Source organism: Canis lupus, chromosome 27 (assembly GCF_048164855.1).
Source record: "Canis lupus baileyi chromosome 27, mCanLup2.hap1, whole genome shotgun sequence".
NCBI classification, from domain to species: domain Eukaryota; kingdom Metazoa; phylum Chordata; class Mammalia; order Carnivora; family Canidae; genus Canis; species Canis lupus.
In genome coordinates, this window is record NC_132864.1 from 7735996 (window position 1) to 7743669 (window position 7674).

Sequence of the window (7674 nt, forward strand, 5' to 3'; positions counted from 1 at the left end):
ATCTCACCAAGATGGGGATGTGCGGGGGCCACTTTCACCAAGACGTGTGCCCAAGGAGGAAGGTGCCAGCAGGCCAAGCCAATTGTTAAAGCTTCCCGTTTGCTTAGCTGCATAAGCAATGCATATTGATGGCACAGGAGAGGAGCCTGAGAGACGCAGGGGGTCAAAGAAGACATGGAACCACCCTCAGTCCCACCATCAGAACCCAATCACCGTTACCGGGTCACACCACATCTTTCCCTTATTTCTACGAGGTCTTAGATAAAAGCTCAGCTAGCGACCTGGAACCGTACAGAGGATTAGCACGGCCCTTGCTCAAGGATGACACGCACATTCCCAAGGCGCTCCCCAGTTCTCGGTCACGGAGGCAGAGCGCACAGCACAGGGACTACAGTCAGTTAAGAGTCTAAGAACGTTGTCTGGTGACGGGGCAATGACACCCACCTGTGCTAGTAATGCACAGAACTGCTGAATCTGTTGTACACTTCACAGTAACACACGTGTGCTAATTATGCTTCACGAGAAAGAGAGCACACACACGGTGCACGAATATATACAACCCTCGTTACACCTGAGTGGGACCATCCTGGAAATGACACCTCACCTCCTGCCCGCTGAGATCACTGTGTAGAGATACCACGGATCTGCAGGACCACCTGGTTTCTGCAGAATGTGCCATCGAACTCTGTCCCAAAATGCACTGGACGGTCTGGAGTTGGCCCCACAGGATTCCCCAGGGTTTTGATACCCTACACTGAGATGCAGTGAGGGACCTCAGGTCACACGCTCACCCTTCAGCATGACCCTGGCGGTGGCATGTGCGCTGTGCACGGTGACACCTATGACCTTGTCACCAGGCTGCCATTTCCATCCTGGGGCTGAGAGAGGCTCTGGAAAGCTCCCCCTACACCTTCCCTGCCACGGCGACCATCCTGACCTAGCGGTGGGGTTTAGGAGGGAGTCAGGACAGGGGGCCCAGGGAGGGTTCTCGGGCTGCAGGGATGAGGCCCCTCGGTCCCCCGGCTCCACCCCATACGCGTGTCAACTCTCCTCTCAGCAGGGGCAGCACGAGGATGGGGCCTTGGCAGCATGCCCTCCTTGGGCTCCAACAGGGGAGGCACAGCAGAAGTTGCTGCCCAAGCACCCAGACTCCAGTCGAGAGTCACGGCTGTATGCGTGGAGCTCCCGGGATTGTTTTGCAAAGCTCCCACTACACCCTATGGCGCGTTACTTGGATCTGCCCTGAATTTCCTTAAAATCTGCTCAATTACGTTTTTCGCATCAGTCCTAACACTGGCTCCAGTTACGTTAAATAGAGAAATGTGCATCTGGGCTCACCCGAGTCTGTGGACTCAAGGTCCGGGCTGCCTGGCAGACTGTGGATCTTCTATCAACTGAGACACACTCTGTTTCCCTCCATCCCTCCCCAGATAGGCTTCCCTGTGCACAGCCCCCTAGATCTGCACCCAGAGTGGGATCTCGTCCCCAAGCACCTGTTCCTGGTTTGGGCCTACGAGGTCAATTCTGTCCAAGGACAAGAGACAGGAGGCGTTGTGTGTCGAACGCTCAGGGTTCTCCATTTGTGGACAGACTCACACAGGCCTCCTGCCAGATCCCAAGGGCCGCCCCCCATCTAACGATGAGCCAGCGTGGCTATGGCTCCTGCCTCAGGCTGAGGTCCCGGGTCACATCTGATGTCACCCAAGCCATCCATGCAACGTGGGGTGTGAGCGTGAAGGGACACGGGGCTGGGGTGCACGGTAGGCAGAGACTGCTCAGACAAAGGAGCCCCAGGAGGAGCTCTGGGAGGGTACGGAGGCGGGCTCTGCAAAGCCTGCTTGGAGGCAGCCACAGACCCCCTGTGCTCGCCTCCGCAAATCCCCTCTTCCCCCACACCTCCACCACCTTGGGGGAGATGCCGTGACTACCCCTCCCTCACGCTCTGTCCTTTCTGCTTTCTCTGGCCAGGCCCCCGGTGCTCTGTTCTTTGTGGGTGAAAACCTATCCAACCTCCATGTCAGGTGATGCTGACATGGACCGACCACAGACCTGCGACCTTCCACAACGTAAAGCACACAAAGTGTGTTACTTCCGTGCAACTGTGCAGGATGGATGGTTAGCTTGACTGGATGATTCTCCTCCGCAGTCAGCCAGGGACCCTGAGTTCTGGCTGCCTGTCCGGCACCAGCTTGAGGCTGCTAAGGACATCAGCACCTCACTCAGAATGTGGGCAGGAGACTCCAGGGTCCAGTCCTGGACGGGGGCCCATCCCTTCTGCTCACGAACCACTGGACATAACAGGGTCACAGGAACATGTGAATGCTAGGGAGACTGGGAAATGTAGTCCCACTGGGTGTCTGAAGGCAGGGGGGAGTGGATTTCTCCGGATAGCTGGAGGGGTCAGCCACAGCGCCTTACAAAACTCTGCTGTCTGGGCTAGATGGTGTAAACACACGCCCCTTGCTTCTCCCAGGAAATGCACCTACAAGCCTGGACTGAAGTGCGCCAAGCAGCTCTCTGAAAAGTCCGGGAGGTCCACAGTACAGGATGGAGGGGAAGAGAGCCAGAACTTCAAGTACAACCAGTTCAGGAGTAAGTTTCCTTTTTGCCTCTCTTGGTATCCAAGAGCCTCAACATACACAAGGAGTGAAAACGTGAACCACAAAGTACGATCACAGTAGGCCCTAAAACACGCACAGGGTCTGTATTCTGAACACCGACCTCATCGATGGGACAAGTCAAAGAAGGTCTAAACAAATGGAGGGATATACCACCCTCATGGATTTAAGGATCAGGCGTAGTGATCTCTTCTTCCCAAACAGTCTAAGCGTGTAATACAATACAATACAATTCTCGCAGGATCCACGGGGAGGGAGTGACAAGCTGATTCCAAAACTCCTATGAAAAGGCAAATGAAGTAGAAGAGTCACAATGATTTTGAGGGAGAAAAAGAACTGGGGGAATGCCCTACCCAATTTTAGTAATTCATATAACGTCCCAGTAATCAACGGAGTATGTATTGACAAAAAGCAGAAACATGAGGGAACAAAAGATTCAATCCAGAAGGAGACCCGTAACACTATGGAAACTGACTTTTCACAAAGTTGAGGGTACGTCAGCAGAACGAGTCTAGTCATTAGAACTAATGGTGTTGGAAAGACTGGACAGTCACCTAAAAGATCAAACATCGACCAGAAACCCCGTACCTTATACAAAAATACCGCAAAAGTAGACCACAGATGAAATGTTCCACAATTGGATGGAATTTACTAAAAACCATTGAGTTGTAGGCTCCAATAAGTCAATGTGTGGTACGTAGTTGGTACGTCAGACAGCATGTAGAAGTACCACTGCGTACCTACGAGAATGGCCAACACTTCCGACCCACGATACAGGGTGCTGCCGTGCCGTGAGCTGCCCGGAGCTCTCATGCCCTGCTAGTGATCCTGAGAGACGGTACGATTCCAGAAAAGTACTGGTGGCCCGTCGAACAGGTACACACGTCCACGCGACCCAGCCAACTCGCCCCTAGATTCTCACCCAAGGAAAATGAAAGCAAACGCCTAAATAAAACCAGGTCCACAGATGTGCACGGCAGCTTCGTTCGGAACGAGCCACACCGGAAATGACTGAACATCCACCCACAGCTGCACAGATCTACAGGCTGCGGCGCGTCCATGTGCGGACTTGCACAGCCACGGGAAGGGTGAACCACTGACACACAACTACATGGATGAGGCCACAACCATTATTTCGAGGAAAAGAAGCCCAAGTGAGGACAGATCGCAGGCTTCTGTTTATTCAAAAAGAAATCCTAGGAAGTGGAAATGTGTAATAGCGACGGCACACAGAGCGCTCGTCGCCAGGCAGCGGGCAGGGGCAGAAAAGGGAACAAGGGAAGATGGAGGTGATGACGATGCTCATCCTGCTGGCTGCGGTGATGGTTTCACACCGAGTTATCAGCATGAGCTTTGTTTTCTGTCCGCGGTAACTCAACAGAGCTGCGAGAAATAGAGAACAGAGGCAACATGGAAGATTCAGGGCTTTTCCCAGAACAGCGAGTGCCAAAGTCCAGCCTGCGTGAACTGAAGAAGCCTGCGCTGGGCCCGGGCGTTCCGGCCGCTGAGCTCTCGGGAGACGCTGAGCGGGGAGGGCCCCGCCGCGGCACCCGGGCCTGCCTGAGCCGCGCCTTTCCCCCACGACTGGTGGGGGGCACTGATATCTTCCACCGGCCAACAGCCCTTCCAGCCGGGAACAGGCTGCTGGGGGCTCGGCCTCTGCAGTGTGGACAGCTGGAGGGTCTGCCGGGCCTGAGCCTCTGCAGGTCGGATGAGCAAACCCATTGGTCGCACATCCGGTTCGTGCCCCTGTGGACTTTGCCGAGTGCCTACCCTCAGGAGAAAAGCCTCTGGAAGGGTGACTGGTTTCATCTCATGCGGGAGGCTTAGTCCACGTGTCTCATGCTGGAGAGCTGTCACTCAGGGCTTTCTCCCTGGCAGGGGGCAGCCGGTCCGGGCTTCCAGAGGAGGCCATCTCCGGCTCAGCCCTGACAGCTCATCATCCTGAAGGCAGGAGCTCTGAGCTGAGGGCAGGTGGCCCTCCAGGCCGTGGCCGCAGAGAAGTCATAGCTGGAGGGGCACAGCCTGATGCTCTCAGGGAGCTCAGCAGGGCGCACCCCGGTGAGGTGGGTGGGATGGACGTGGCTAAGCCAGGTGAGGCCCCTGGTGATCAAGGTGAGCACCTCCGTAGCCCGAAGGCCCGGGGTCAGCTCTGCACGTCTCCTGACCTCTTGGACCAGTGCGCGGCGGGCAGGCTCTTTTCACGGCTCATCAGAGGGTGTTTTCCTAGATGTGGTGACATCCTTCTGCAATGGGCCCAAACACATCGTGCCTCCGCCCAGTGTCAGGGGCAGCAGGGCACACTCCTGGCCGGCTGTGTCGGGGGAGGGGGACAGAATACTTGTGAATCCCTCCGAAGTCCTCTAGCCTCCTCCCTCACGCGCCATGTGTGGGCCTGGGGCCGCAGGCAGCACTCACAGCCCAGTCCTGCCTGTCCCCTCCGTGGCCTGGAGGCCCTGCCTCTCACCGCCCCTTTGAGGGGACGTGATGACTCCTGATCCCCTTAGGAGATTGTGCTGCTTCCTTCCTATGATGATCGGATAAGCACAAAGCATTTTTGCCAGCTCCTTACAACCTGCCACAGGCTCTGCTGCCTCAGGGGTCCCCGAATCAGTTCAGAGCTGGTGGTGAGGATTAGGAGTCTCTTCACCAGAAGTGGGGTGACTTCTCACACGTCTGACGTGTCACCAGCTTGATCAGATCATCCCACTGAGGACGGTTTTCTGGGTATGCCCTGCATCTGACCAGAAAGCTCACTATACCCTGATCCCTCACGGAGGACATGCATCGCACATTACTGTTCAGGAGCCTGGGCTGGAGACTATTCTTTCCCACCAACTCCTGAGCACACAAGGTCTTTCCTATAACACAGTCACAAAACCTTCATAAGCAATAATGATGTGTTTATTACAGGACTCGTAAATTAAGCGTCTGAAAAGCAGGGTAGCCCCTGCATGGCTGGTGTCCTGGGGAATGCAGCAGACACGAGGCTCCACCGACTGTCTCAGAGTTGCTGTCTCAGTGGGATGAGGGGCCCAGGTCCTTGCAGGACAGGCACGCCCATGTATTCCTGGGTGCCCAGACCGTGAGGGGGAACGTTGTTGCTCAGCTGTTGCCACAGAATGCTGGGTAACAAATCACCCTCAACCAGAGGCCTAAGCCAGCAGCCACGTGTCCTCACAGGTCGGGCGACACACACAGATCTCACCTCACACCCAAGACAGCGGCGGGCTGCCTCTGGCCTGGCCTGGTCTGAACCTGCTCCGGAGTCTCCGTGCCACGAGTCTCCTGTCCCCTGGGACTGGCGAGTGAGCCCAGGTATGTCCTTCTCCTGACAAGAGCGGGCACGTGTGTGGGTCCAGGAAACATCAGTGGCTCTTCTGTCCGAAGCAGGGAGCCGGCCCCACCCCTTCAGACTCCGTGTCCTGGTCCAAGCACCACACATGTGCCAACTCAAAGTCCAGGCCCAGGTAGGACGCACAAGGGATGAAGATGAGGGGAGCACGAAACCTGCCATACACTCGACCCTGCACCTCCGACCTTTTCCCCAGATGGGCTGGTTCCTGTTACAAGGAACGGACAGGGCTGAAGGAGAGGAGGGCCATCACAGACGCAGATCACCCCAGCTATTCCGAGCCGCGCCGCCCACCCTGTGCTGGGAGTCGGGGTGTGCGAGCATGAGGTAAGATGCCTGCAGTTATCGTGTGTTTGAACCAACTATATCTTCATTCCACTTCTGAGGATGAATGACCCACAGGAGTCTTTGAGGGAAGGAAGGGGTTTTCTTTTTTGTTATTATTTACTACACGCAGAACAAGGGAGCAGTGTTTTCCCTACAGACAGAATCACACTGTCACACCTACAAAAGACGTTTAATGTCCTAATCCAGTGTGTTGTAATCCAGATTTCATTTTAATTTTCCCCGAATGTCGACAGAATTTTTCTGTGTTGGCGTCATACACAGGGCCCAGCCAGGCCCACCATTACTGTGAAAGCTGACGATTCAAGGGACAGGACTCCACCTGCACCTGTCCTCCCACACATGGCAGCAGAATGAAGCCACTGGGGGCGGAGGCAGAGGGGGGGGGGGGGTAGGCGCGAATGGATGTCATTGTCTCACAGCCTCAATGGAACTGAATCCCTGAGCCAGGCCAGCTTTTCAACCACGGATGAGCCCACAGGTGGCCCTGAAAGGGCAATATTGCCTTCATGAACTCACAGACACCTCCGCTAGCCCCAGAGTGGACTCATCAGTTGTGTGAAGTTGTCCCACTTGGGAAATTTTGCTCATCAGATGAGGCTTCTCCCCAGGCCTGGCAACTTCTAGCACAGAAATCAGCAGCAAATCCACCAAAACCGGCAAGTATGAGGTGTGGCAGGTGTGGTTTATGGTTGTTAATTCTAAGCAAACAGACTCGGACCCGCAGAGCAGTTGAGCCACCCCCAACCTCCCACATGAGGGAGCTCCCACATGGGCTCCTCTGGCAGAAGCATCCTTCTCAGCAAGTGCTTCCCCAGGACACCCCCCTTCCCAGGCCTCACGGTGTCAGCCCCATCCCTGCCTAACCTGGAGACTCACAGGCCCCCCTGAGCAAGACCCAAATACAGATGCTGCACAGGTGAGAATATATTTATTGACCTGATCTCCAGAAGCAAAGGCCCGCAGAGGAGGGTGGACGGTAGAGGGACCACACTGGGTGGCAGGGAGCTCTCGCTGATGACTCGGGCCTCCCGCAGGACAGCTTCCCAGGGGAGGAGGACACAGTTCTTGAGGGATAGGTCTCCTGCCCCATGGGACTCCAGATGGGTCTGCAGCTGAGCAAAGGGCTCACCTGCAGCCAGGCCCTTTCTGACCTCAGGGAACATTCCAGCAGCCAGCACCTGATTTCTTGCAGAACTGCAGAGACAGAATCTGAGACCGGATAAGGGGCATTTGTTTCCTTGCTGTGTCCACGTGAGGCCCGCTCCCCCGTGAGTTTCTCCAGGGCAGATCTCACCACATGCCAAGCTCAGAGGCCCCGAGGGGAGCTGATCAGAGCCAGACTCAGCCCGACCC

The 7674-nt window shown here is 55.8% G+C and overlaps 1 non-coding gene across 1 annotated transcript; it reads left to right on the forward strand.

Moving 5' to 3' along the window:
- Positions 1-251: 251 nt before the first annotated feature.
- On the forward strand, positions 252-356 carry LOC140619868 (U6 spliceosomal RNA). The gene has a single exon (XR_012019674.1). It is a non-coding gene; the product is annotated as a U6 spliceosomal RNA (small nuclear RNA).
- The last annotated feature ends 7318 nt before the right edge of the window (positions 357-7674 follow it).